Here is a 27,635-nt window from a genome sequence, read left to right on the forward strand (position 1 = left end):
AGTAGACTAAGTTGGGGGAAATGCAAGTGAAATGCTGCTTCACTTGAAAGGAGTGTTTGGGTCCTTGGACGGTGAGGAGAGAGGAAGTGAAGGGGCAGGTGTTGCATCTTTTGCGTGGGCAAGGGGTTGTGCCATAGGAGGGGGTTGAGGAGTAGGGGGTGATGGAGGAGTGGACCAGGGTGTCCCGGAGGGAGCGATCCCTACGGAATGCCGATAAGGGGGGTGAAGGGAAGATGTGTTTGGTAGTGGCATCATGCTGGAGTTGGCGGAAATGGCGGAGGATGATCCTTTGAATGCGGAGGCTGGTGGGGTGATAAGTGAGGACAAGGGGGACCCTATCATGTTTCTGGGAGGGAGGAGAAGGAGTGAGGGCGGATGCGCGGGAGATGGGCCGGACACGGTTGAGGGCCCTGTCAACGACCGTGGGTGGAAAACCTCGGTTAAGGAAGAAGGAGGACATGTCAGAGGAACTGTTTTTGAATGTAGCATCATCGGAACAGATGCGACGGAGGCGAAGGAACTGAGAGAATGGGATGGAGTCCTTACAGGAAGTGGGGTGTGAGGAGCTGTAGTCGAGATAGCTGTGGGTGTCGGTGGGTTTGTAATGGATATTGGTGGACAGTCTATCACCAGAGATTGAGACAGAGAGGTCAAGGAAGGGAAGGGAAGTGTCAGAGATGGACCACGTGAAAATGATGGAGGGGTGGAGATTGGAAGCAAAATTAATAAATTTTTCCAAGTCCTGACGAGAGCATGAAGCAGCACCGAAATAATCATCGATGTACCGGAGAAAGAGTTGTGGAAGGGGGCCGGAGTAGGACTGCAACAAGGAATGTTCCACATACCCCATAAAGAGACAGGCATAGCTGGGGCCCATGCGGGTACCCATAGCCACACCTTTTATTTGGAGGAAGTGAGAGGAGTTGAAGGAGAAATTGTTCAGCGTGAGAACAAGTTCAGCCAGACGGAGGAGAGTAGTGGTGGATGGGGATTGTTCGGGCCTCTGTTCGAGGAAGAAGCTAAGGGCCCTCAGACCATCCTGGTGGGGGATGGAGGTGTAGAGGGATTGGACGTCCATGGTGAAGAGGAAGCGGTAGGGGCCAGGGAACTGGAAATTGTTGATGTGACGTAAGGTGTCAGAGGAATCACGGATGTAGGTGGGAAGGGACTGGACAAGGGGAGAGAGAAGGGAGTCAAGATAACGAGAAATGAGTTCTGTGGGGCAGGAGCAAGCTGAGACGATCGGTCTACCGGGGCAGTTCTGTTTGTGGATTTTGGGTAGGAGATAGAAGCGGGCCGTCCGCTTCTATCTCCTACCCAAAATCCACAAACAGAACTGCCCCGGTAGACCGATCGTCTCAGCTTGCTCCTGCCCCACAGAACTCATTTCTCGTTATCTTGACTCCCTTCTCTCTCCCCTTGTCCAGTCCCTTCCCACCTACATCCGTGATTCCTCTGACACCTTACGTCACATCAACAATTTCCAGTTCCCTGGCCCCTACCGCTTCCTCTTCACCATGGACGTCCAATCCCTCTACACCTCCATCCCCCACCAGGATGGTCTGAGGGCCCTTAGCTTCTTCCTCGAACAGAGGCCCGAACAATCCCCATCCACCACTACTCTCCTCCGTCTGGCTGAACTTGTTCTCACGCTGAACAATTTCTCCTTCAACTCCTCTCACTTCCTCCAAATAAAAGGTGTGGCTATGGGTACCCGCATGGGCCCCAGCTATGCCTGTCTCTTTATGGGGTATGTGGAACATTCCTTGTTGCAGTCCTACTCCGGCCCCCTTCCACAACTCTTTCTCCGGTACATCGATGATTATTTCGGTGCTGCTTCATGCTCTCGTCAGGACTTGGAAAAATTTATTAATTTTGCTTCCAATCTCCACCCCTCCATCATTTTCACGTGGTCCATCTCTGACACTTCCCTTCCCTTCCTTGACCTCTCTGTCTCAATCTCTGGTGATAGACTGTCCACCAATATCCATTACAAACCCACCGACACCCACAGCTATCTCGACTACAGCTCCTCACACCCCACTTCCTGTAAGGACTCCATCCCATTCTCTCAGTTCCTTCGCCTCCGTCGCATCTGTTCCGATGATGCTACATTCAAAAACAGTTCCTCTGACATGTCCTCCTTCTTCCTTAACCGAGGTTTTCCACCCACGGTCGTTGACAGGGCCCTCAACCGTGTCCGGCCCATCTCCCGCGCATCCGCCCTCACTCCTTCTCCTCCCTCCCAGAAACATGATAGGGTCCCCCTTGTCCTCACTTATCACCCCACCAGCCTCCGCATTCAAAGGATCATCCTCCGCCATTTCCGCCAACTCCAGCATGATGCCACTACCAAACACATCTTCCCTTCACCCCCCTTATCGGCATTCCGTAGGGATCGCTCCCTCCGGGACACCCTGGTCCACTCCTCCATCACCCCCTACTCCTCAACCCCCTCCTATGGCACAACCCCTTGCCCACGCAAAAGATGCAACACCTGCCCCTTCACTTCCTCTCTCCTCACCGTCCAAGGACCCAAACACTCCTTTCAAGTGAAGCAGCATTTCACTTGCATTTCCCCCAACTTAGTCTACTGCATTCGTTGCTCCCAATGTGGTCTCCTCTACATTGGAGAGACCAAACGTAAACTGGGCGACCGCTTTTCAGAACACCTGCGGTCTGTCCGCAAGAATGACCCAAACCTCCCTGTCGCTTGCCATTTTAACACTCCACCCTGCTCTCTTGCCCACATGTCTGTCCTTGGCTTGCTGCATTGTTCCAGTGAAGCCCAACGCAAACTGGAGGAACAACACCTCATCTTCCGACTAGGGACTTTACAGCCTTCCGGACTGAATATTGAATTCAACAACTTTAGGTCGTGAGTCCCCTCCCCCATCCCCACCCCCTTTCTGTTTCCCCCTTCTTTTTTTTTTCCCAATAAATTATAAAGATTTTCCTTTTCCCACCTATTTCCATTATATAAAATAAAAAAAAAAAAAAATAAAAAAAAAAAAAAAAAAACCCACTAGAGCTATACCTTGAGTGCCCTACCATCCATTCTTAATTAGCACATTCGTTTAGATAATATCACCAACTTTAACTTTAACACCTATGTGTTCTATTGTAGTATTGTTGTTGACATCTTTTGATGATCTGCTTCTATCACTGCTTGTTTGTCGCTACAACCACACCAACCCCCTCCACCTCTCTGTCTCTCTATCTCTCCGCCCCCCACACACACACCTTAAACCAGCTTATATTTCAGCTCTTTCCTGGACTCGAACTCAAGTTCTGTCGAAGGGTCATGAGGACTCGAAACGTCAACTCTTTTCTTCTCCGCCGATGCTGCCAGACCTGCTGAGTTTTTCCAGGTAATTCTGTTTTTGTTCAGAAATTTAGGCTGTTATTCTGCATTTGCGTCATTCTGCCTAGACAGCACTGTGGGTGTACCCACACCACAAGGACTACAGCGGTTCAAAAAGGCAGCTCTCCACCACCGTCTCGATTAGGGATGGGACAATAAATGCTGGCATTGCCCACTGTCCATGAATGAATAAGAAAATATTTAACCATGCAGTGCCTGGCTGGATTTGATGCTGGGGGGACAAAGTCGTCTCCCTGAGTATTAAACCATGTACCCCTTCAACCCACCCAATTTGCGTAACATGGGAATGACCCTCACTCTGCAATGGGGTAAGTACCTAATGCCTAGCATTAATGGCTAGTTTTCATAATGCTGGAAGGTTAGGGTGAATTTCCAGTGTTCAAAGTGATATATGACCAGAGTGGTGAATTAGAAAAGGGACTTGGAATGTCTGTCTCACCAACCATCTCTTACCAGTGCCAGTAAGAGTGACTGTCGAGCTCAGTTTTGAGAGTTACTGCTGCTCTGCCTAGGAAGAAACGTCAGTCTTCAGGTTTTCCAATAAACCTGCAGCAAATACAGACATGCTTGTTTTCTGTTGATATCACCAATTCTAGCATGGGTTCAACTACTTGAACATACGCTAACTGATAGCAATGCAAGTTGTTAGCAATGACAGGAGTAGCACCATGTGACTCAGTGACTGGCAGTCATACATTGTAAATCAGAAGGTCATGAGTTCAGCCCCCACCTTAGAGATTTTTGGCACGATGTTTCAAGTACCCTCCTTCTGTGCTGTATGATTCGATGATAATCCACTTCAGTGCAGCACTGAGGGAGTGATGCATTGTTGGGGGCGCACTGCCTCAGATGAAATGCCAAAACGCCTGTCCCCTCATTCTGAACACAAAAGATCCCATGGCACCATATTGAAGGAGAACAGAGGGCTCTGCCACTGTGTCCTGGGCCCATGTTATGCCCTCGACCAACATCACTGAAACAAGTGATTGATCACTGCGATGCTGGTGAGAGTTTGCTGTGCATAAATTACTTGCTATGTAGCCCTGCATTATAAGAGTGACTCCAATTCCAAAGGACTTCATTAGCTCTAAAGCACTTTGGCAAGTTGTGAGGTTGTGGGGGGTGCAGTATTAAGGAAAGTCCCTCTCTTTCCATGCCCCATGTATGTCTGCAGCCAGTAAGAGGTAGGCACATAGTTTAGCATTGGAGCCACCTGGAGGCTGGGCCAGGTAAGGGTGACAGGACCTGAGCGAACCAGTTGGGTAATTACAAGAAACCACTCGACTTTACAGCTTGCCCGAGTGGGCTGTGAACTCAAGGAGATAATATGGATTAGCAAATGGGTTCAGATGCAAGTGAAGGCATTAAAAGTGACCGAAAATGTACGCCAGTCAGGGAGCTGTGTCCAATTTATGGACCGGGATCAGGACGGGGATCTGATCAGATTAGAACAGGAGGCATCTCAGGTGTCTTTGATTGGACCTTGCTCAAGAAGTAATAAAATCAAAGTACTAGCAGCAGCTCCAGCAGCTCCATTAGTAGCAGCAGCAGCAACAACTCCAATAGCAGTAGCAGAAGCAGCAACTCTAGTATCAGTAGCATCTGCTGTTAAAAAGCCTGCAGCTGAGTATGTTGGTGAGCACAGCAGCGCTCGGTGGGGGGGGCGGGTACAGTTAGGAAGAGGCTCTACCTGTGACACAAGTTCGAAAGGCAGCGGCTGAGTTTGACATTAGTGAATCAGATGGGCTTTTATGACAATGAATGATAGTTGTCATGGTCACCAGTACCAGTTTTACATGCCAGTTTCCATGGTGGCATTTGAACCCACGTCCCCAGAGAATTAGCCTGGACATCTGGATTAGTAGTCCAGTGACATTACTGCTACACCAACATCCCCCCTTAGTCACAATGGCACCAGAGACCTGAATGGAGGTGGTTGCATGTTGAAAAGTATAACTGCCTTCACACAGATCCAATTTCCTCCAAAGGGATGTCCATTATGACTTTTGGATCTGTCCAGAGACACCTTTGGGAGACGTGAGGCGCCACTTGGGAGAGGTCAACTGCCTTGTGGGATAGGTTAACAAATCTTTGAGATTGGGAAAAGTAGACACCAATGTGCATAAAACATGGATAAAATCATTCCAACTGTCAAGCTGTCCAGGCATTTATATCTGCTGACCTTTCAAGTTTTTGAAAAAAAGTCTGCAGTTTCAAAATCACAGTGCCTACCATTTCACTCTGTCTGTTGACATAAGCTGGAGGGTTGTTATTATAGGATTTTTGCTGCATGACTGATTTCAGAAGCTAGCACAGTGGGGTATCTGTCTGTTCACTGCTTGATTGACAGCTCCAAGTGGTTATAAAGTCTCTGATTTGGGGCTGGGAGGGATTAAGAATGTGAATGAAAGTTTTGCTTTGATAAGGGATTGTGTAGTTGAAGGTATGTCCATGAAGTGAATGGGTTATAATGAATGAGAGTGTTTTTAAAAGAAATAATAAAGTCTACAACAGACACTTTGCACTTGATTTTACATCATCCCAGCATAAGTCCTGAGGTCTGCCCAAAGTGGATATTGTGTGAGTTGGCATGGAGGATGTAAGGGCAAAGGGTAGTGGGTGGGGGCATTGCTTGGCATGAATGGGACAGTGGGGCGGGGGGGGTAGGTGTTGTGCAGGACAACGGCTGGAGAAATGTTCTATTGTACTTTTAAAACTGGGACGAAGTCCAGGATCACCAAGAAGGGCCTTTCACACAGTCTGGCACCCGCAGTCCCTGTGGTTGCCTCCAACTGTTTCCAAGGGTGCTGTCCCATTAAGACTCACCCCACCGGGGGCAGGGGGCAGGGCGGTGTGGTAGTGTAGTGGTGTTGTCACTGGGACTCGTAATCCAGAGACCCAGGGTATTGATCAGGAAACCTGGGTTCAAATCCCATCACAGAGATGGTGGACTTTGAGTTCAATAAATATCTGGAGTTAAAAGTCTATTATTGACCACAAAACCATTGCCAATTGTTGTAAACACCCATCTGGTTCATTAATGTCCCTTAGGGAAAGAAATCTGCTGTTCTCAGATTACTTGGTCTGGCCTACATGTGACTCCAGACCCCTAACAATGTGGTTCATTCTTAAAAATGCCCCCTGAACAAGGGCAATTAGGAATGGGCAATACAAGCTGGCCTAGCCAGCGATGTCCACAACCCATGAACAAATATTAGATGATCTGGGGCACTTTCCTCCAAGACAGGTTCGTTGAGCTGGGAATTATCCCAATTCGGGAGGCAGAAATCAGGCCAGGGTGTTGTAGGATTTGTGTGTGCATCATATTTCATCCAGTCACTGGGGAGTCCCAAAAGGGACACTGTATCATCACTAATCTCCAGCCTTTACTCCTTGCCAGTCAACTATGTGAGGTGTGGAGGCCATTGTTTCTGGCTCTCCTCCTTGTGTGTTAAATCTCTGCTCCTGCTCAGGAGCCATGGAGCTGACCTATGAGTGAGTGTCACAACCTTCTGGGTCACCAACAGCCATGCCTTCTTAGTGACAGCAGCAAGTCTCTTCCTGGCATTGCTGGGGATGAGTATCTCTCTCCAGCTCCTCAGTGCTGTCAGTCGTACATCAACAGGAAGGGTCATTAAAGTAGCATGAAGTCTTTGATCATCCTGAATCCAATGCCAAACTTCTTCCTTGCTTGTTTCCAACTCCTGTAAATTCCATCTTTGGATGGACCCTTTAAACAATGGAGTTGAGTTCACATCACGTGAGGCTGCACACCAGCTCTGCACATTCGATGCCTACCCCAGAGTTATAATAAGATGCCCACACTAAATTGGCACGGACAGACATGTTGGAGTTACTTCCAGATTTCCCACACAATATCGGACCTCCCACCCACCACCCCCTCCCCATCCTCTCCAACAAGTCACGGAATTATTCTTGGGGCCCCGATTCCTGAGGGAACTTCCAATCAATCGAATTATGGAGCCAACCTGAAATTAGGGAAGTGATTTCTGTCAGCTGAAAATTGTGCAATTGTGTAACGCACCAAAATGTTCAACTTCTCCCTCAATGTCCGACTTGCCTAATAAAGTGCAGAAACCAGAATCCATAAACAACAAGGTTTGTTTAATTGAAATTCATCAATATGCACGTTGAATTCTTGTCCTGCTGTTTTATCCCAGTAATTCATACAATTAAAAGAAATGGGGGCATAAATGTATTGCTGCTTAGAAATATTTAAAATAAACGCATTGGCTACTACATTAAAAATAGCGTGCAGAGAAATCACAGCCCCACGGCTTCCAGTTAATGAATATATATATATATAACTCGGGTGAGGAAGGAAAAAGAGTTTTACACCAATTTCCGATTTGACTGCTCCTTTCCATGGCACAGGCCACAAAAAATCATTTCAGGAACAAAAGAAGGGTGGGTGCACTTCCAACAGCACAGACAGCTCTCCCCCAGCACAGACAACTCTCCCCCAGCACAGACAGCTCTCCCCCAGCACAGACAGCTCTCCCGCAGCACAGACAGCTCTCCCCCACCACAGAAAACTCTCCCCTAGCACAGACAATCTCCCACAGCCCAGACAACTCTCCCCCAGGACAGACAATCTCCCGCAGCTCAGACAGCTCTCCCCCAGCACAGACAGCTCTCCCACAGCACAGACAGCTCTCCCCCAGCACAGACAACTCTCCCCCAGCACAGACAATCTCCCACAGCCCAGACAACTCTCCTCCAGCACAGACAATCTCCCGCAGCTCAGACAGCTCTCCCCCAGCACAGACAGCTCTCCCCCAGCACAGACAGCTCTCCCCCAGCACAGACAACTCTCCCCCAGCACAGACAACTCTCCCCCAGCACAGACAATCTCCCACAGCACAGACAGCTCTGCCCCAGCACAGACAACTCTCCCACAGCACAGACAGCTCTCCCCCAGCACAGACAATCTCCCACAGCACAGACAGCTCTCCCCCAGCACAGACAGCTCTCCCCCAGCACAGACAACTCTCCCCCAGCACAGACAGCTCTCCCACAGCACAGACAGCTCTCCCCCAGCACAGACAACTCTCCACCAGCACCGACAATCTCCCACAGCACAGACAGCTCTCCCCCAGCACAGACAACCTCCAGCAGCACAGACAGCTCTCCCACAGCACAGGCAGCTCTCCCCCAGCACATCAGCTCTCCCCCAGCACAGACAGCTCTGCCCCAGCACAGACAACTCTCCCCCAGCACAGACAGCTCTCCCCCAGCACAGACAGCTCTCCCGCAGCACAGACAATCTCCAGCAGCACAGACAGCTCTCCCCCAGCACAGACAGCTCTCCCACAGCACAGACAAACTCCCACAGCACAGACAGCTCTCCCCCAGCACAGACAGCTCTCCCACAGCACAGACAGCTCTCCCCCAGCACAGACAACTCTCCCCCAGCACAGACAATCTCCCACAGCCCAGACAACTCTCCCCCAGCACAGACAATCTCCCGCAGCTCAGACAGCTCTCCCCCAGCATAGACAGCTCTCCCCCAGCACAGACAGCTCTCCCCCAGCACAGACAATCACCCACAGCCCAGACAGCTCTCCTCCAGCACAGACAGCTCTCCCACAGCACAGACAGCTCTCTCCCAGCACAGAAAACTCTCCCCCAGCACAGACAGCTCTCCCCCAGCACAGACAATCTCCCGCAGAACAGACAGCTCTCCCCCACCACAGAAAACTCTCCCCTAGCACAGACAATCTCCCTCAGCCCAGACAACTCTCCCCCAGCACAGACAATCTCCCTCAGCCCAGACAACTCTCCCCCAGCACAGACAATCTCCCACAGCCCAGACAACTCTCCTCCAGCACAGACAATCTCCCGCAGCTCAGACAGCTCTCCCCCAGCACAGCCAGCTCTCCCCCAGCACAGACAGCTCTCCCCCAGCACAGGCAATCAGCCACAGCCCAGACAACTCTCCCCCAGCACAGACAATCTCCCGCAGCACAGACAGCTCTCCCCCAGCACAGACAGCTCTCCCACAGCACAGACAGCTCTCCCCCAGCACAGACAACTCTCCCCCAGCACAGACAGCTTTCCCCCAGCACAGACAATCTCCCACAGCACAGACAGCTCTGCCCCAGCACAGACAACTCTCCCACAGCACAGACAGCTCTCCCCCAGCACAGACAATCTCCCACAGCACAGACACCTCTCCCCCAGCACAGTCAGCTCTCCCCCAGCACAGACAACTCTCCCCCAGCACAGACAGCTCTCCCACAGCACAGACAGCTCTCCCCCAGCACAGACAACTCTCCCCCAGCACCGACAATCTCCCACAACACAGACAGCTCTCCCCCAGCACAGACAACCTCCAGCAGCACAGACAGCTCTCCCACAGCACAGGCAGCTCTCCCCCAGCACATCAGCTCTCCCCCAGCACAGACAGCTCTGCCCCAGCACAGACAACTCTCCCCCAGCACAGACATCTCTCCCCCAGCACAGACAGCTCTCCCGCAGCACAGACAATCTCGAGCAGCACAGACAGCTCTCCCCCAGCACAGACAGCTCTCCCGCAGCACAGACAATCTCCCGCAGCACAGACAATCTCCCCCAGCACAGTCAACTCTCCCCCAGCACAGACAATCTCCCACAGCACAGACAGCTCTCCCCCAGCACAGACAACTCTCCCCCAGCACAGACAATCTGCCACAGCACAGACAGCTCTCCCGCATCACAGGCAGCTCTCCCCCAGCACAGGCACCTCTCCCCCAGCACAGACAGCTCTCCCCAGCACAGACAATCTCCAGCAGCACAGACAGCTCTCCCCCAGCACATCAGCTCTCCCCCAACACAGACAGCTCTCCCGCATCACAGGCAGCTCTCCCCCAGCACAGGCACCTCTCCCCCAGCACAGAAAGCTCTCCCGCAGCACAGACAGCTCTTCCCCAGCACAGAAAACTCTCCCCAAGCACAGACAGCTCTCCCCTATCACAGGCAGCTCTCCCCCAGCACAGACAGCACTCCCCTAGCACAGACAGCTCTCCCCCAGCACAGACAGCTCTCCCCCAGCACAGACAGCTCTCCCCTAGCACAGACAGCTCTCCCCCAGCACAGACAGCTCTCCCCCAGCACAGACAGCACTTCCCCAGCACAGACAGCTCTCCCCCAGCACAGACAGCTCTCCCGCAGCACATACAGCTCTCCCCCAGCACAGACAACTCTCCGCAGCACAGACAACTCTCCTCCATCACAGACTATCTCCCACAGCACAGACAGCTCTCCCCCAGCACAGACAGCTCTCCCGCATCACAGGCAGCTCTCCCCCAGCACAGGAACCTCTCCCCCAGCACAGACAGCTCTCCCGCAGCACAGACAGCTCCCCCCAGCACAGACAACTATCCCCCAGCACAGACTATCTCCCACAGCACAGACAGCTCTCCCCCAGCACAGACAGCTCTCCCCTAGCACAGACAGCTCTCCCCCAGCACAGACAGCTCTCCCCCAGCACAGACAGCTCTCCCCCAGCACAGACAGCACTTCCCCAGCACAGACAGCTCTCCCCCAGCACAGGCAGCTCTCCCGCAGCACATACAGCTCTCCCCCAGCACAGACAGCTCTCCCCTAGCACAGACAGCTCTCCCCCAGCACAGACAGCTCTCCCGCAGCACAGACAGCTCTCCCCCAGCATAGACAGCTCTTCCCAAGCACAGACAGCTCTCCCCCAGCACAGACAGCTCTCCCGCAGCACAGACAGCTCTCCCCTAGCACAGACAACACTCCCCCAGCACAGACAGCTCTCCCCCAGCACAGACAGCACTTCCCCAGCACAGACAGCTCTCCCCCAGCACAGACAGCTCTCCCGCAGCACATACAGCTCTCCCCCAGCACAGACAACTCTCCCCCAGCACAGACAACTCTCCTCCAGCACAGACTATCTCCCACAGCACAGACAGCTCTCCCCCAGCACAGACAGCTCTCCTGCAGCTCAGACAGCTCTCCCCCAGCACAGACAGCTCTCCCGCAGCACAGACAATCTCCCACAGCACAGACAGCTCTCCCCTAGCACAGACAGCTCTCCCCCAGCACAGACAGCTCTTCCGCAGCACAGACAATCTCCCGCAGCACAGACAATCTCCCCCAGCACAGACAGCTCTCCCCCAGCACAGACAACTCTCCCCCAGCACAGACAACTCTCCTCCAGCACAGACTATCTCCCACAGCACAGACAGCTCTCCCCCAGCACAGACAGCTCTCCTGCAGCACAGACAGCTCTCCCCCAGCACAGGCAGCTCTCCCGCAGCACATACAGCTCTCCCCCAGCACAGACAGCTCTCCCCTAGCACAGACAGCTCTCCCCCAGCACAGACAGCTCTCCCGCAGCACAGACAATCTCCCGCAGCACAGACAATCTCCCCCAGCACAGACAGCTCTCCCCCAGCACAGACAATCTCCCACAGCACAGACAGCTCTCCCGCATCACATTCAGCTCTCCCCCAGCACAGGCACCTCTCCCCCAGCACAGACAGCTCTCCCCAGCACAGACAGCTCTCCCCCAGCATAGACTGCTCTCCCCAGCACAGACAATCTCCAGCAGCACAGACAGCTCTCCCCCAGCACATCAGCTCTCCCCCAGCACAGACAGCTCTCCCGCCTCACAGGCAGCTCTCCTCCAGCTCAGACACCTCTCCCCCAGCACAGACAGCTCTCCCGCAGCACAGACAGCTCTCCCCCAGCACAGCCAACTCTCCCCCAGCACAGACAGCTCTCCCCTATCACAGGCAGCTCTCCCCCAGCACAGACAGCTCTCCCCAAGCACAGACAGCTCTCCCCCAGCACAGACAGCTCTCCCCCAGCACAGACAGCTCTCCCCTAGCACAGACAGCTCTCCCCCAGCACAGACAGCTCTCCCCCAGCACAGACAGCACTTCCCCAGCACAGACAGCTCTCCCCCAGCACAGACAGCTCTCCCGCAGCACATACAGCTCTCCCCCAGCACAGACAACTCTCCCCCAGCACAGACAATCTCCCACAGCCCAGACAACTCTCCTCCAGCACAGACAATCTCCCACAGCACAGACAGCTCTGCCCCAGCACAGACAACTCTCCCACAGCACAGACAGCTCTCCCCCAGCACAGACAATCTCCCACAGCACAGACACCTCTCCCCCAGCACAGTCAGCTCTCCCCCAGCACAGACAACTCTCCCCCAGCACAGACAGCTCTCCCACAGCACAGACAGCTCTCCCCCAGCACAGACAACTCTCCCCCAGCACCGAAAATCTCCCACAACACAGACAGCTCTCCCCCAGCACAGACAACCTCCAGCAGCACAGACAGCTCTCCCACAGCACAGGCAGCTCTCCCCCAGCACATCAGCTCTCCCCCAGCACAGACAGCTCTGCCCCAGCACAGACAACTCTCCCCCAGCACAGACATCTCTCCCCCAGCACAGACAGCTCTCCCGCAGCACAGACAATCTCGAGCAGCACAGACAGCTCTCCCCCAGCACAGACAGCTCTCCCGCAGCACAGACAATCTCCCGCAGCACAGACAATCTCCCCCAGCACAGTCAACTCTCCCCCAGCACAGACAATCTCCCACAGCACAGACAATCTGCCACAGCACAGACAGCTCTCCCGCATCACAGGCAGCTCTCCCCCAGCACAGGCACCTCTCCCCCAGCACAGACAGCTCTCCCCAGCACAGACAATCTCCAGCAGCACAGACAGCTCTCCCCCAGCACATCAGCTCTCCCCCAACACAGACAGCTCTCCCGCATCACAGGCAGCTCTCCCCCAGCACAGGCACCTCTCCCCCAGCACAGAAAGCTCTCCCGCAGCACAGACAGCTCTTCCCCAGCACAGAAAACTCTCCCCAAGCACAGACAGCTCTCCCCTATCACAGGCAGCTCTCCCCCAGCACAGACAGCACTCCCCTAGCACAGACAGCTCTCCCCCAGCACAGACAGCTCTCCCCCAGCACAGACAATCTCCCACAGCACAGACAGCTCTCCCCCAGCACAGACAGCTCTCCCCCAGCACAGACAACTCTCCCCCAGCACAGACAGCTCTCCCACAGCACAGACAGCTCTCCCCCAGCACAGACAACTCTCCACCAGCACCGACAATCTCCCACAGCACAGACAGCTCTCCCCCAGCACAGACAACCTCCAGCAGCACAGACAGCTCTCCCACAGCACAGGCAGCTCTCCCCCAGCACATCAGCTCTCCCCCAGCACAGACAGCTCTGCCCCAGCACAGACAACTCTCCCCCAGCACAGACAGCTCTCCCCCAGCACAGACAGCTCTCCCGCAGCACAGACAATCTCCAGCAGCACAGACAGCTCTCCCCCAGCACAGACAGCTCTCCCACAGCACAGACAAACTCCCACAGCACAGACAGCTCTCCCCCAGCACAGACAGCTCTCCCACAGCACAGACAGCTCTCCCCCAGCACAGACAACTCTCCCCCAGCACAGACAATCTCCCACAGCCCAGACAACTCTCCCCCAGCACAGACAATCTCCCGCAGCTCAGACAGCTCTCCCCCAGCATAGACAGCTCTCCCCCAGCACAGACAGCTCTCCCCCAGCACAGACAATCACCCACAGCCCAGACAGCTCTCCTCCAGCACAGACAGCTCTCCCACAGCACAGACAGCTCTCTCCCAGCACAGAAAACTCTCCCCCAGCACAGACAGCTCTCCCCCAGCACAGACAATCTCCCGCAGAACAGACAGCTCTCCCCCACCACAGAAAACTCTCCCCTAGCACAGACAATCTCCCTCAGCCCAGACAACTCTCCCCCAGCACAGACAATCTCCCTCAGCCCAGACAACTCTCCCCCAGCACAGACAATCTCCCACAGCCCAGACAACTCTCCTCCAGCACAGACAATCTCCCGCAGCTCAGACAGCTCTCCCCCAGCACAGCCAGCTCTCCCCCAGCACAGACAGCTCTCCCCCAGCACAGGCAATCAGCCACAGCCCAGACAACTCTCCCCCAGCACAGACAATCTCCCGCAGCACAGACAGCTCTCCCCCAGCACAGACAGCTCTCCCACAGCACAGACAGCTCTCCCCCAGCACAGACAACTCTCCCCCAGCACAGACAGCTTTCCCCCAGCACAGACAATCTCCCACAGCACAGACAGCTCTGCCCCAGCACAGACAACTCTCCCACAGCACAGACAGCTCTCCCCCAGCACAGACAATCTCCCACAGCACAGACACCTCTCCCCCAGCACAGTCAGCTCTCCCCCAGCACAGACAACTCTCCCCCAGCACAGACAGCTCTCCCACAGCACAGACAGCTCTCCCCCAGCACAGACAACTCTCCCCCAGCACCGACAATCTCCCACAACACAGACAGCTCTCCCCCAGCACAGACAACCTCCAGCAGCACAGACAGCTCTCCCACAGCACAGGCAGCTCTCCCCCAGCACATCAGCTCTCCCCCAGCACAGACAGCTCTGCCCCAGCACAGACAACTCTCCCCCAGCACAGACATCTCTCCCCCAGCACAGACAGCTCTCCCGCAGCACAGACAATCTCGAGCAGCACAGACAGCTCTCCCCCAGCACAGACAGCTCTCCCGCAGCACAGACAATCTCCCGCAGCACAGACAATCTCCCCCAGCACAGTCAACTCTCCCCCAGCACAGACAATCTCCCACAGCACAGACAGCTCTCCCCCAGCACAGACAACTCTCCCCCAGCACAGACAATCTGCCACAGCACAGACAGCTCTCCCGCATCACAGGCAGCTCTCCCCCAGCACAGGCACCTCTCCCCCAGCACAGACAGCTCTCCCCAGCACAGACAATCTCCAGCAGCACAGACAGCTCTCCCCCAGCACATCAGCTCTCCCCCAACACAGACAGCTCTCCCGCATCACAGGCAGCTCTCCCCCAGCACAGGCACCTCTCCCCCAGCACAGAAAGCTCTCCCGCAGCACAGACAGCTCTTCCCCAGCACAGAAAACTCTCCCCAAGCACAGACAGCTCTCCCCTATCACAGGCAGCTCTCCCCCAGCACAGACAGCACTCCCCTAGCACAGACAGCTCTCCCCCAGCACAGACAGCTCTCCCCCAGCACAGACAGCTCTCCCCTAGCACAGACAGCTCTCCCCCAGCACAGACAGCTCTCCCCCAGCACAGACAGCACTTCCCCAGCACAGACAGCTCTCCCCCAGCACAGACAGCTCTCCCGCAGCACATACAGCTCTCCCCCAGCACAGACAACTCTCCGCAGCACAGACAACTCTCCTCCATCACAGACTATCTCCCACAGCACAGACAGCTCTCCCCCAGCACAGACAGCTCTCCCGCATCACAGGCAGCTCTCCCCCAGCACAGGAACCTCTCCCCCAGCACAGACAGCTCTCCCGCAGCACAGACAGCTCCCCCCAGCACAGACAACTATCCCCCAGCACAGACTATCTCCCACAGCACAGACAGCTCTCCCCCAGCACAGACAGCTCTCCCCTAGCACAGACAGCTCTCCCCCAGCACAGACAGCTCTCCCCCAGCACAGACAGCTCTCCCCCAGCACAGACAGCACTTCCCCAGCACAGACAGCTCTCCCCCAGCACAGGCAGCTCTCCCGCAGCACATACAGCTCTCCCCCAGCACAGACAGCTCTCCCCTAGCACAGACAGCTCTCCCCCAGCACAGACAGCTCTCCCGCAGCACAGACAGCTCTCCCCCAGCATAGACAGCTCTTCCCAAGCACAGACAGCTCTCCCCCAGCACAGACAGCTCTCCCGCAGCACAGACAGCTCTCCCCTAGCACAGACAACACTCCCCCAGCACAGACAGCTCTCCCCCAGCACAGACAGCACTTCCCCAGCACAGACAGCTCTCCCCCAGCACAGACAGCTCTCCCGCAGCACATACAGCTCTCCCCCAGCACAGACAACTCTCCCCCAGCACAGACAACTCTCCTCCAGCACAGACTATCTCCCACAGCACAGACAGCTCTCCCCCAGCACAGACAGCTCTCCTGCAGCTCAGACAGCTCTCCCCCAGCACAGACAGCTCTCCCGCAGCACAGACAATCTCCCACAGCACAGACAGCTCTCCCCTAGCACAGACAGCTCTCCCCCAGCACAGACAGCTCTCCCGCAGCACAGACAATCTCCCGCAGCACAGACAATCTCCCCCAGCACAGACAGCTCTCCCCCAGCACAGACAACTCTCCCCCAGCACAGACAACTCTCCTCCAGCACAGACTATCTCCCACAGCACAGACAGCTCTCCCCCAGCACAGACAGCTCTCCTGCAGCACAGACAGCTCTCCCCCAGCACAGGCAGCTCTCCCGCAGCACATACAGCTCTCCCCCAGCACAGACAGCTCTCCCCTAGCACAGACAGCTCTCCCCCAGCACAGACAGCTCTCCCGCAGCACAGACAATCTGCCCGCAGCACAGACAATCTCCCCCAGCACAGACAGCTCTCCCCCAGCACAGACAATCTCCCACAGCACAGACAGCTCTCCCGCATCACATTCAGCTCTCCCCCAGCACAGGCACCTCTCCCCCAGCACAGACAGCTCTCCCCAGCACAGACAGCTCTCCCCCAGCATAGACTGCTCTCCCCAGCACAGACAATCTCCAGCAGCACAGACAGCTCTCCCCCAGCACATCAGCTCTCCCCCAGCACAGACAGCTCTCCCGCCTCACAGGCAGCTCTCCTCCAGCTCAGACACCTCTCCCCCAGCACAGACAGCTCTCCCGCAGCACAGACAGCTCTCCCCCAGCACAGCCAACTCTCCCCCAGCACAGACAGCTCTCCCCTATCACAGGCAGCTCTCCCCCAGCACAGACAGCTCTCCCCAAGCACAGACAGCTCTCCCCCAGCACAGACAGCTCTCCCCCAGCACAGACAGCTCTCCCCTAGCACAGACAGCTCTCCCCCAGCACAGACAGCTCTCCCCCAGCACAGACAGCACTTCCCCAGCACAGACAGCTCTCCCCCAGCACAGACAGCTCTCCCGCAGCACATACAGCTCTCCCCCAGCACAGACAACTCTCCCCCAGCACAGACAATCTCCCACAGCCCAGACAACTCTCCTCCAGCACAGACAATCTCCCACAGCACAGACAGCTCTGCCCCAGCACAGACAACTCTCCCACAGCACAGACAGCTCTCCCCCAGCACAGACAATCTCCCACAGCACAGACACCTCTCCCCCAGCACAGTCAGCTCTCCCCCAGCACAGACAACTCTCCCCCAGCACAGACAGCTCTCCCACAGCACAGACAGCTCTCCCCCAGCACAGACAACTCTCCCCCAGCACCGAAAATCTCCCACAACACAGACAGCTCTCCCCCAGCACAGACAACCTCCAGCAGCACAGACAGCTCTCCCACAGCACAGGCAGCTCTCCCCCAGCACATCAGCTCTCCCCCAGCACAGACAGCTCTGCCCCAGCACAGACAACTCTCCCCCAGCACAGACATCTCTCCCCCAGCACAGACAGCTCTCCCGCAGCACAGACAATCTCGAGCAGCACAGACAGCTCTCCCCCAGCACAGACAGCTCTCCCGCAGCACAGACAATCTCCCGCAGCACAGACAATCTCCCCCAGCACAGTCAACTCTCCCCCAGCACAGACAATCTCCCACAGCACAGACAATCTGCCACAGCACAGACAGCTCTCCCGCATCACAGGCAGCTCTCCCCCAGCACAGGCACCTCTCCCCCAGCACAGACAGCTCTCCCCAGCACAGACAATCTCCAGCAGCACAGACAGCTCTCCCCCAGCACATCAGCTCTCCCCCAACACAGACAGCTCTCCCGCATCACAGGCAGCTCTCCCCCAGCACAGGCACCTCTCCCCCAGCACAGAAAGCTCTCCCGCAGCACAGACAGCTCTTCCCCAGCACAGAAAACTCTCCCCAAGCACAGACAGCTCTCCCCTATCACAGGCAGCTCTCCCCCAGCACAGACAGCACTCCCCTAGCACAGACAGCTCTCCCCCAGCACAGACAGCTCTCCCCCAGCACAGACAATCTCCCACAGCACAGACAGCTCTCCCCCAGCACAGACAGCTCTCCCCCAGCACAGACAACTCTCCCCCAGCACAGACAGCTCTCCCACAGCACAGACAGCTCTCCCCCAGCACAGACAACTCTCCACCAGCACCGACAATCTCCCACAGCACAGACAGCTCTCCCCCAGCACAGACAACCTCCAGCAGCACAGACAGCTCTCCCACAGCACAGGCAGCTCTCCCCCAGCACATCAGCTCTCCCCCAGCACAGACAGCTCTGCCCCAGCACAGACAACTCTCCCCCAGCACAGACAGCTCTCCCCCAGCACAGACAGCTCTCCCGCAGCACAGACAATCTCCAGCAGCACAGACAGCTCTCCCCCAGCACAGACAGCTCTCCCACAGCACAGACAAACTCCCACAGCACAGACAGCTCTCCCCCAGCACAGACAGCTCTCCCACAGCACAGACAGCTCTCCCCCAGCACAGACAACTCTCCCCCAGCACAGACAATCTCCCACAGCCCAGACAACTCTCCCCCAGCACAGACAATCTCCCGCAGCTCAGACAGCTCTCCCCCAGCATAGACAGCTCTCCCCCAGCACAGACAGCTCTCCCCCAGCACAGACAATCACCCACAGCCCAGACAGCTCTCCTCCAGCACAGACAGCTCTCCCACAGCACAGACAGCTCTCTCCCAGCACAGAAAACTCTCCCCCAGCACAGACAGCTCTCCCCCAGCACAGACAATCTCCCGCAGAACAGACAGCTCTCCCCCACCACAGAAAACTCTGCCCTAGCACAGACAATCTCCCTCAGCCCAGACAACTCTCCCCCAGCACAGACAATCTCCCTCAGCCCAGACAACTCTCCCCCAGCACAGACAATCTCCCACAGCCCAGACAACTCTCCTCCAGCACAGACAATCTCCCGCAGCTCAGACAGCTCTCCCCCAGCACAGCCAGCTCTCCCCCAGCACAGACAGCTCTCCCCCAGCACAGGCAATCAGCCACAGCCCAGACAACTCTCCCCCAGCACAGACAATCTCCCGCAGCACAGACAGCTCTCCCCCAGCACAGACAGCTCTCCCACAGCACAGACAGCTCTCCCCCAGCACAGACAACTCTCCCCCAGCACAGACAGCTTTCCCCCAGCACAGACAATCTCCCACAGCACAGACAGCTCTGCCCCAGCACAGACAACTCTCCCACAGCACAGACAGCTCTCCCCCAGCACAGACAATCTCCCACAGCACAGACACCTCTCCCCCAGCACAGTCAGCTCTCCCCCAGCACAGACAACTCTCCCCCAGCACAGACAGCTCTCCCACAGCACAGACAGCTCTCCCCCAGCACAGACAACTCTCCCCCAGCACCGACAATCTCCCACAACACAGACAGCTCTCCCCCAGCACAGACAACCTCCAGCAGCACAGACAGCTCTCCCACAGCACAGGCAGCTCTCCCCCAGCACATCAGCTCTCCCCCAGCACAGACAGCTCTGCCCCAGCACAGACAACTCTCCCCCAGCACAGACATCTCTCCCCCAGCACAGACAGCTCTCCCGCAGCACAGACAATCTCGAGCAGCACAGACAGCTCTCCCCCAGCACAGACAGCTCTCCCGCAGCACAGACAATCTCCCGCAGCACAGACAATCTCCCCCAGCACAGTCAACTCTCCCCCAGCACAGACAATCTCCCACAGCACAGACAGCTCTCCCCCAGCACAGACAACTCTCCCCCAGCACAGACAATCTGCCACAGCACAGACAGCTCTCCCGCATCACAGGCAGCTCTCCCCCAGCACAGGCACCTCTCCCCCAGCACAGACAGCTCTCCCCAGCACAGACAATCTCCAGCAGCACAGACAGCTCTCCCCCAGCACATCAGCTCTCCCCCAACACAGACAGCTCTCCCGCATCACAGGCAGCTCTCCCCCAGCACAGGCACCTCTCCCCCAGCACAGAAAGCTCTCCCGCAGCACAGACAGCTCTTCCCCAGCACAGAAAACTCTCCCCAAGCACAGACAGCTCTCCCCTATCACAGGCAGCTCTCCCCCAGCACAGACAGCACTCCCCTAGCACAGACAGCTCTCCCCCAGCACAGACAGCTCTCCCCCAGCACAGACAGCTCTCCCCTAGCACAGACAGCTCTCCCCCAGCACAGACAGCTCTCCCCCAGCACAGACAGCACTTCCCCAGCACAGACAGCTCTCCCCCAGCACAGACAGCTCTCCCGCAGCACATACAGCTCTCCCCCAGCACAGACAACTCTCCGCAGCACAGACAACTCTCCTCCATCACAGACTATCTCCCACAGCACAGACAGCTCTCCCCCAGCACAGACAGCTCTCCCGCATCACAGGCAGCTCTCCCCCAGCACAGGAACCTCTCCCCCAGCACAGACAGCTCTCCCGCAGCACAGACAGCTCCCCCCAGCACAGACAACTATCCCCCAGCACAGACTATCTCCCACAGCACAGACAGCTCTCCCCCAGCACAGACAGCTCTCCCCTAGCACAGACAGCTCTCCCCCAGCACAGACAGCTCTCCCCCAGCACAGACAGCTCTCCCCCAGCACAGACAGCACTTCCCCAGCACAGACAGCTCTCCCCCAGCACAGGCAGCTCTCCCGCAGCACATACAGCTCTCCCCCAGCACAGACAGCTCTCCCCTAGCACAGACAGCTCTCCCCCAGCACAGACAGCTCTCCCGCAGCACAGACAGCTCTCCCCCAGCATAGACAGCTCTTCCCAAGCACAGACAGCTCTCCCCCAGCACAGACAGCTCTCCCGCAGCACAGACAGCTCTCCCCTAGCACAGACAACACTCCCCCAGCACAGACAGCTCTCCCCCAGCACAGACAGCACTTCCCCAGCACAGACAGCTCTCCCCCAGCACAGACAGCTCTCCCGCAGCACATACAGCTCTCCCCCAGCACAGACAACTCTCCCCCAGCACAGACAACTCTCCTCCAGCACAGACTATCTCCCACAGCACAGACAGCTCTCCCCCAGCACAGACAGCTCTCCTGCAGCTCAGACAGCTCTCCCCCAGCACAGACAGCTCTCCCGCAGCACAGACAATCTCCCACAGCACAGACAGCTCTCCCCTAGCACAGACAGCTCTCCCCCAGCACAGACAGCTCTTCCGCAGCACAGACAATCTCCCGCAGCACAGACAATCTCCCCCAGCACAGACAGCTCTCCCCCAGCACAGACAACTCTCCCCCAGCACAGACAACTCTCCTCCAGCACAGACTATCTCCCACAGCACAGACAGCTCTCCCCCAGCACAGACAGCTCTCCTGCAGCACAGACAGCTCTCCCCCAGCACAGGCAGCTCTCCCGCAGCACATACAGCTCTCCCCCAGCACAGACAGCTCTCCCCTAGCACAGACAGCTCTCCCCCAGCACAGACAGCTCTCCCGCAGCACAGACAATCTCCCGCAGCACAGACAATCTCCCCCAGCACAGACAGCTCTCCCCCAGCACAGACAATCTCCCACAGCACAGACAGCTCTCCCGCATCACATTCAGCTCTCCCCCAGCACAGGCACCTCTCCCCCAGCACAGACAGCTCTCCCCAGCACAGACAGCTCTCCCCCAGCATAGACTGCTCTCCCCAGCACAGACAATCTCCAGCAGCACAGACAGCTCTCCCCCAGCACATCAGCTCTCCCCCAGCACAGACAGCTCTCCCGCCTCACAGGCAGCTCTCCTCCAGCTCAGACACCTCTCCCCCAGCACAGACAGCTCTCCCGCAGCACAGACAGCTCTCCCCCAGCACAGCCAACTCTCCCCCAGCACAGACAGCTCTCCCCTATCACAGGCAGCTCTCCCCCAGCACAGACAGCTCTCCCCAAGCACAGACAGCTCTCCCCCAGCACAGACAGCTCTCCCCCAGCACAGACAGCTCTCCCCTAGCACAGACAGCTCTCCCCCAGCACAGACAGCTCTCCCCCAGCACAGACAGCACTTCCCCAGCACAGACAGCTCTCCCCCAGCACAGACAGCTCTCCCGCAGCACATACAGCTCTCCCCCAGCACAGACAACTCTCCCCCAGCACAGACAATCTCCCACAGCCCAGACAACTCTCCTCCAGCACAGACAATCTCCCACAGCACAGACAGCTCTGCCCCAGCACAGACAACTCTCCCACAGCACAGACAGCTCTCCCCCAGCACAGACAATCTCCCACAGCACAGACACCTCTCCCCCAGCACAGTCAGCTCTCCCCCAGCACAGACAACTCTCCCCCAGCACAGACAGCTCTCCCACAGCACAGACAGCTCTCCCCCAGCACAGACAACTCTCCCCCAGCACCGACAATCTCCCACAACACAGACAGCTCTCCCCCAGCACAGACAACCTCCAGCAGCACAGACAGCTCTCCCACAGCACAGGCAGCTCTCCCCCAGCACATCAGCTCTCCCCCAGCACAGACAGCTCTGCCCCAGCACAGACAACTCTCCCCCAGCACAGACATCTCTCCCCCAGCACAGACAGCTCTCCCGCAGCACAGACAATCTCGAGCAGCACAGACAGCTCTCCCCCAGCACAGACAGCTCTCCCGCAGCACAGACAATCTCCCGCAGCACAGACAATCTCCCCCAGCACAGTCAACTCTCCCCCAGCACAGACAATCTCCCACAGCACAGACAATCTGCCACAGCACAGACAGCTCTCCCGCATCACAGGCAGCTCTCCCCCAGCACAGGCACCTCTCCCCCAGCACAGACAGCTCTCCCCAGCACAGACAATCTCCAGCAGCACAGACAGCTCTCCCCCAGCACATCAGCTCTCCCCCAACACAGACAGCTCTCCCGCATCACAGGCAGCTCTCCCCCAGCACAGGCACCTCTCCCCCAGCACAGAAAGCTCTCCCGCAGCACAGACAGCTCTTCCCCAGCACAGAAAACTCTCCCCAAGCACAGACAGCTCTCCCCTATCACAGGCAGCTCTCCCCCAGCACAGACAGCACTCCCCTAGCACAGACAGCTCTCCCCCATCACAGACAGCTCTCCCCCAGCACAGACAGCTCTCCCCTAGCACAGACAGCTCTCCCCCAGCACAGACAGCTCTCCCCCAGCACAGACAGCACTTCCCCAGCACAGACAGCTCTCCCCCAGCACAGACAGCTCTCCCGCAGCACATACAGCTCTCCCCCAGCACAGACAACTCTCCGCAGCACAGACAACTCTCCTCCATCACAGACTATCTCCCACAGCACAGACAGCTCTCCCCCAGCACAGACAGCTCTCCCGCATCACAGGCAGCTCTCCCCCAGCACAGGAACCTCTCCCCCAGCACAGACAGCTCTCCCGCAGCACAGACAGCTCTCCCCCAGCACAGACAACTATCCCCCAGCACAGACTATCTCCCACAGCACAGACAGCTCTCCCCCAGCACAGACAGCTCTCCCCTAGCACAGACAGCTCTCCCCCAGCACAGACAGCTCTCCCCCAGCACAGACAGCTCTCCCCCAGCACAGACAGCACTTCCCCAGCACAGACAGCTCTCCCCCAGCACAGGCAGCTCTCCCGCAGCACATACAGCTCTCCCCCAGCACAGACAGCTCTCCCCAAGCACAGACAGCTCTCCCCCAGCACAGACAGCTCTCCCGCAGCACAGACAGCTCTCCCCCAGCATAGACAGCTCTTCCCAAGCACAGACAGCTCTCCCCCAGCACAGACAGCTCTCCCCCAGCACAGACAGCTCTCCCCTAGCACAGACAACACTCCCCCAGCACAGACAGCTCTCCCCCAGCACAGACAGCACTTCCCCAGCACAGACAGCTCTCCCCCAGCACAGACAGCTCTCCCGCAGCACATACAGCTCTCCCCCAGCACAGACAACTCTCCCCCAGCACAGACAACTCTCCTCCAGCACAGACTATCTCCCACAGCACAGACAATCTGCCACAGCACAGACAGCTCTCCCGCATCACAGGCAGCTCTCCCCCAGCACAGGCACCTCTCCCCCAGCACAGACAGCTCTCCCCAGCACAGACAATCTCCAGCAGCACAGACAGCTCTCCCCCAGCACATCAGCTCTCCCCCAACACAGACAGCTCTCCCGCATCACAGGCAGCTCTCCCCCAGCACAGGCACCTCTCCCCCAGCACAGAAAGCTCTCCCGCAGCACAGACAGCTCTTCCCCAGCACAGAAAACTCTCCCCAAGCACAGACAGCTCTCCCCTATCACAGGCAGCTCTCCCCCAGCACAGACAGCACTCCCCTAGCACAGACAGCTCTCCCCCAGCACAGACAGCTCTCCCCCAGCACAGACAGCTCTCCCCTAGCACAGACAGCTCTCCCCCAGCACAGACAGCTCTCCCCCAGCACAGACAGCACTTCCCCAGCACAGACAGCTCTCCCCCAGCACAGACAGCTCTCCCGCAGCACATACAGCTCTCCCCCAGCACAGACAACTCTCCGCAGCACAGACAACTCTCCTCCATCACAGACTATCTCCCACAGCACAGACAGCTCTCCCCCAGCACTGACAGCTCTCCCGCATCACAGGCAGCTCTCCCCCAGCACAGGAACCTCTCCCCCAGCACAGACAGCTCTCCCGCAGCACAGACAGCTCTCCCCCAGCACAGACAACTATCCCCCAGCACAGACTATCTCCCACAGCACAGACAGCTCTCCCCCAGCACAGACAGCTCTCCCCTAGCACAGACAGCTCTCCCCCAGCACAGACAGCTCTCCCCCAGCACAGACAGCTCTCCCCCAGCACAGACAGCACTTCCCCAGCACAGACAGCTCTCCCCCAGCACAGGCAGCTCTCCCGCAGCACATACAGCTCTCCCCCAGCACAGACAGCTCTCCCCTAGCACAGACAGCTCTCCCCCAGCACAGACAGCTCTCCCGCAGCACAGACAGCTCTCCCCCAGCATAGACAGCTCTTCCCAAGCACAGACAGCTCTCCCCCAGCACAGACAGCTCTCCCCCAGCACAGACAGCTCTCCCCAAGCACAGACAACACTCCCCCAGCACAGACAGCTCTCCCCCAGCACAGACAGCACTTCCCCAGCACAGACAGCTCTCCCCCAGCACAGACAGCTCTCCCGCAGCACATACAGCTCTCCCCCAGCACAGACAACTCTCCCCCAGCACAGACAACTCTCCTCCAGCACAGACTATCTCCCACAGCACAGACAGCTCTCCCCCAGCACAGACAGCTCTCCTGCAGCTCAGACAGCTCTCCCCCAGCACAGACAGCTCTCCCGCAGCACAGACAATCTCCCACAGCACAGACAGCTCTCCCCTAGCACAGACAGCTCTCCCCCAGCACAGACAGCTCTCCCGCAGCACAGACAATCTCCCGCAGCACAGACAATCTCCCCCAGCACAGACAGCTCTCCCCCAGCACAGACAACTCTCCCCCAGCACAGACAACTCTCCTCCAGCACAGACTATCTCCCACAGCACAGACAGCTCTCCCCCAGCACAGACAGGTCTCCTGCAGCACAGACAGCTCTCCCCCAGCACAGGCAGCTCTCCCGCAGCACATACAGCTCTCCCCCAGCACAGACAGCTCTCCCCTAGCACAGACAGCTCTCCCCTAGCACAGACAGCTCTCCCCCAGCACAGACAGCTCTCCCCCAGCACAGACAGCTCTCCCCTAGCACAGACAGCTCTCCCCTAGCACAGACAGCTCTCCCCCAGCACAGACAGCTCTCCCGCAGCACAGACAATCTCCCGCAGCACAGACAATCTCCCCCAGCACAGACAGCGCTCCCCCAGCACAGACAATCTCCCACAGCACAGACAGCTCTCCCGCATCACATTCAGCTCTCCCCCAGCACAGGCACCTCTCCCCCAGCACAGACAGCTCTCCCCAGCACAGACAGCTCTCCCCCAGCATAGACTGCTCTCCCCAGCACAGACAATCTCCAGCAGCACAGACAGCTCTCCCCCAGCACATCAGCTCTCCCCCAGCACAGACAGCTCTCCCGCCTCACAGGCAGCTCTCCCCCAGCTCAGGCACCTCTCCCCCAGCACAGACAGCTCTCCCGCAGCACAGACAGCTCTCCCCCAGCACAGCCAACTCTCCCCCAGCACAGACAGCTCTCCCCTAACACAGGCAGTTCTCCCCCAGCACAGACAGCTCTCCCCAAGCACAGACAGCTCTCCCCCAGCACAGACAGCTCTCCCCCAGCACAGACAGCTCTCCCCTAGCACAGACAGCTCTCCCCCAGCACAGACAGCTCTCCCCCAGCACAGACAGCACTTCCCCAGCACAGACAGCTCTCCCCCAGCACAGACAGCTCTCCCGCAGCACATACAGCTCTCCCCCAGCACAGCCAACTCTCCCCCAGCACAGACAACTCTCCTCCAGCACAGACTATCTCCCCCAGCACAGACAGCTCTCCCCCAGCACAGACAGCTCTCCCGCAGCACAGACAGCTCTCCCCCACCACAGAAAACTCTCCCCTAGCACAGACAATCTCCCACAGCCCAGACAACTCTCCCCCAGCACAGACAATCTCCCGCAGCTCAGACAGCTCTCCCCCAGCACAGACAGCTCTCCCACAGCACAGACAGCTCTCCCCCAGCACAGACAACTCTCCCCCAGCACAGACAATCTCCCACAGCCCAGACAACTCTCCTCCAGCACAGACAATCTCCCGCAGCTCAGACAGCTCTCCCCCAGCACAGACAGCTCTCCCCCAGCACAGACAGCTCTCCCCCAGCACAGACAACTCTCCCCCAGCACAGACAACTCTCCCCCAGCACAGACAATCTCCCACAGCACAGACAGCTCTGCCCCAGCACAGACAACTCTCCCACAGCACAGACAGCTCTCCCCCAGTACAGACAATCTCCCACAGCACAGACACCTCTCCCCCAGCACAGACAGCTCTCCCCCAGCACAGACAACTCTCCCCCAGCACAGACAGCTCTCCCACAGCACAGACAGCTCTCCCCCAGCACAGACAACTCTCCACCAGCACCGACAATCTCCCACAGCACAGACAGCTCTCCCCCAGCACAGACAACCTCCAGCAGCACAGACAGCTCTCCCACAGCACAGGCAGCTCTCCCCCAGCACATCAGCTCTCCCCCAGCACAGACAGCTCTGCCCCAGCACAGACAACTCTCCCCCAGCACAGACAGCTCTCCCCCAGCACAGACAGCTCTCCCGCAGCACAGACAATCTCCAGCAGCACAGACAGCTCTCCCCCAGCACAGACAGCTCTCCCACAGCACAGACAAACTCCCACAGCACAGACAGCTCTCCCCCAGCACAGACAGCTCTCCCACA

Source organism: Carcharodon carcharias, chromosome 17 (genome assembly GCF_017639515.1).
Source record: "Carcharodon carcharias isolate sCarCar2 chromosome 17, sCarCar2.pri, whole genome shotgun sequence".
NCBI classification, from domain to species: Eukaryota; Metazoa; Chordata; class Chondrichthyes; order Lamniformes; family Lamnidae; genus Carcharodon; species Carcharodon carcharias.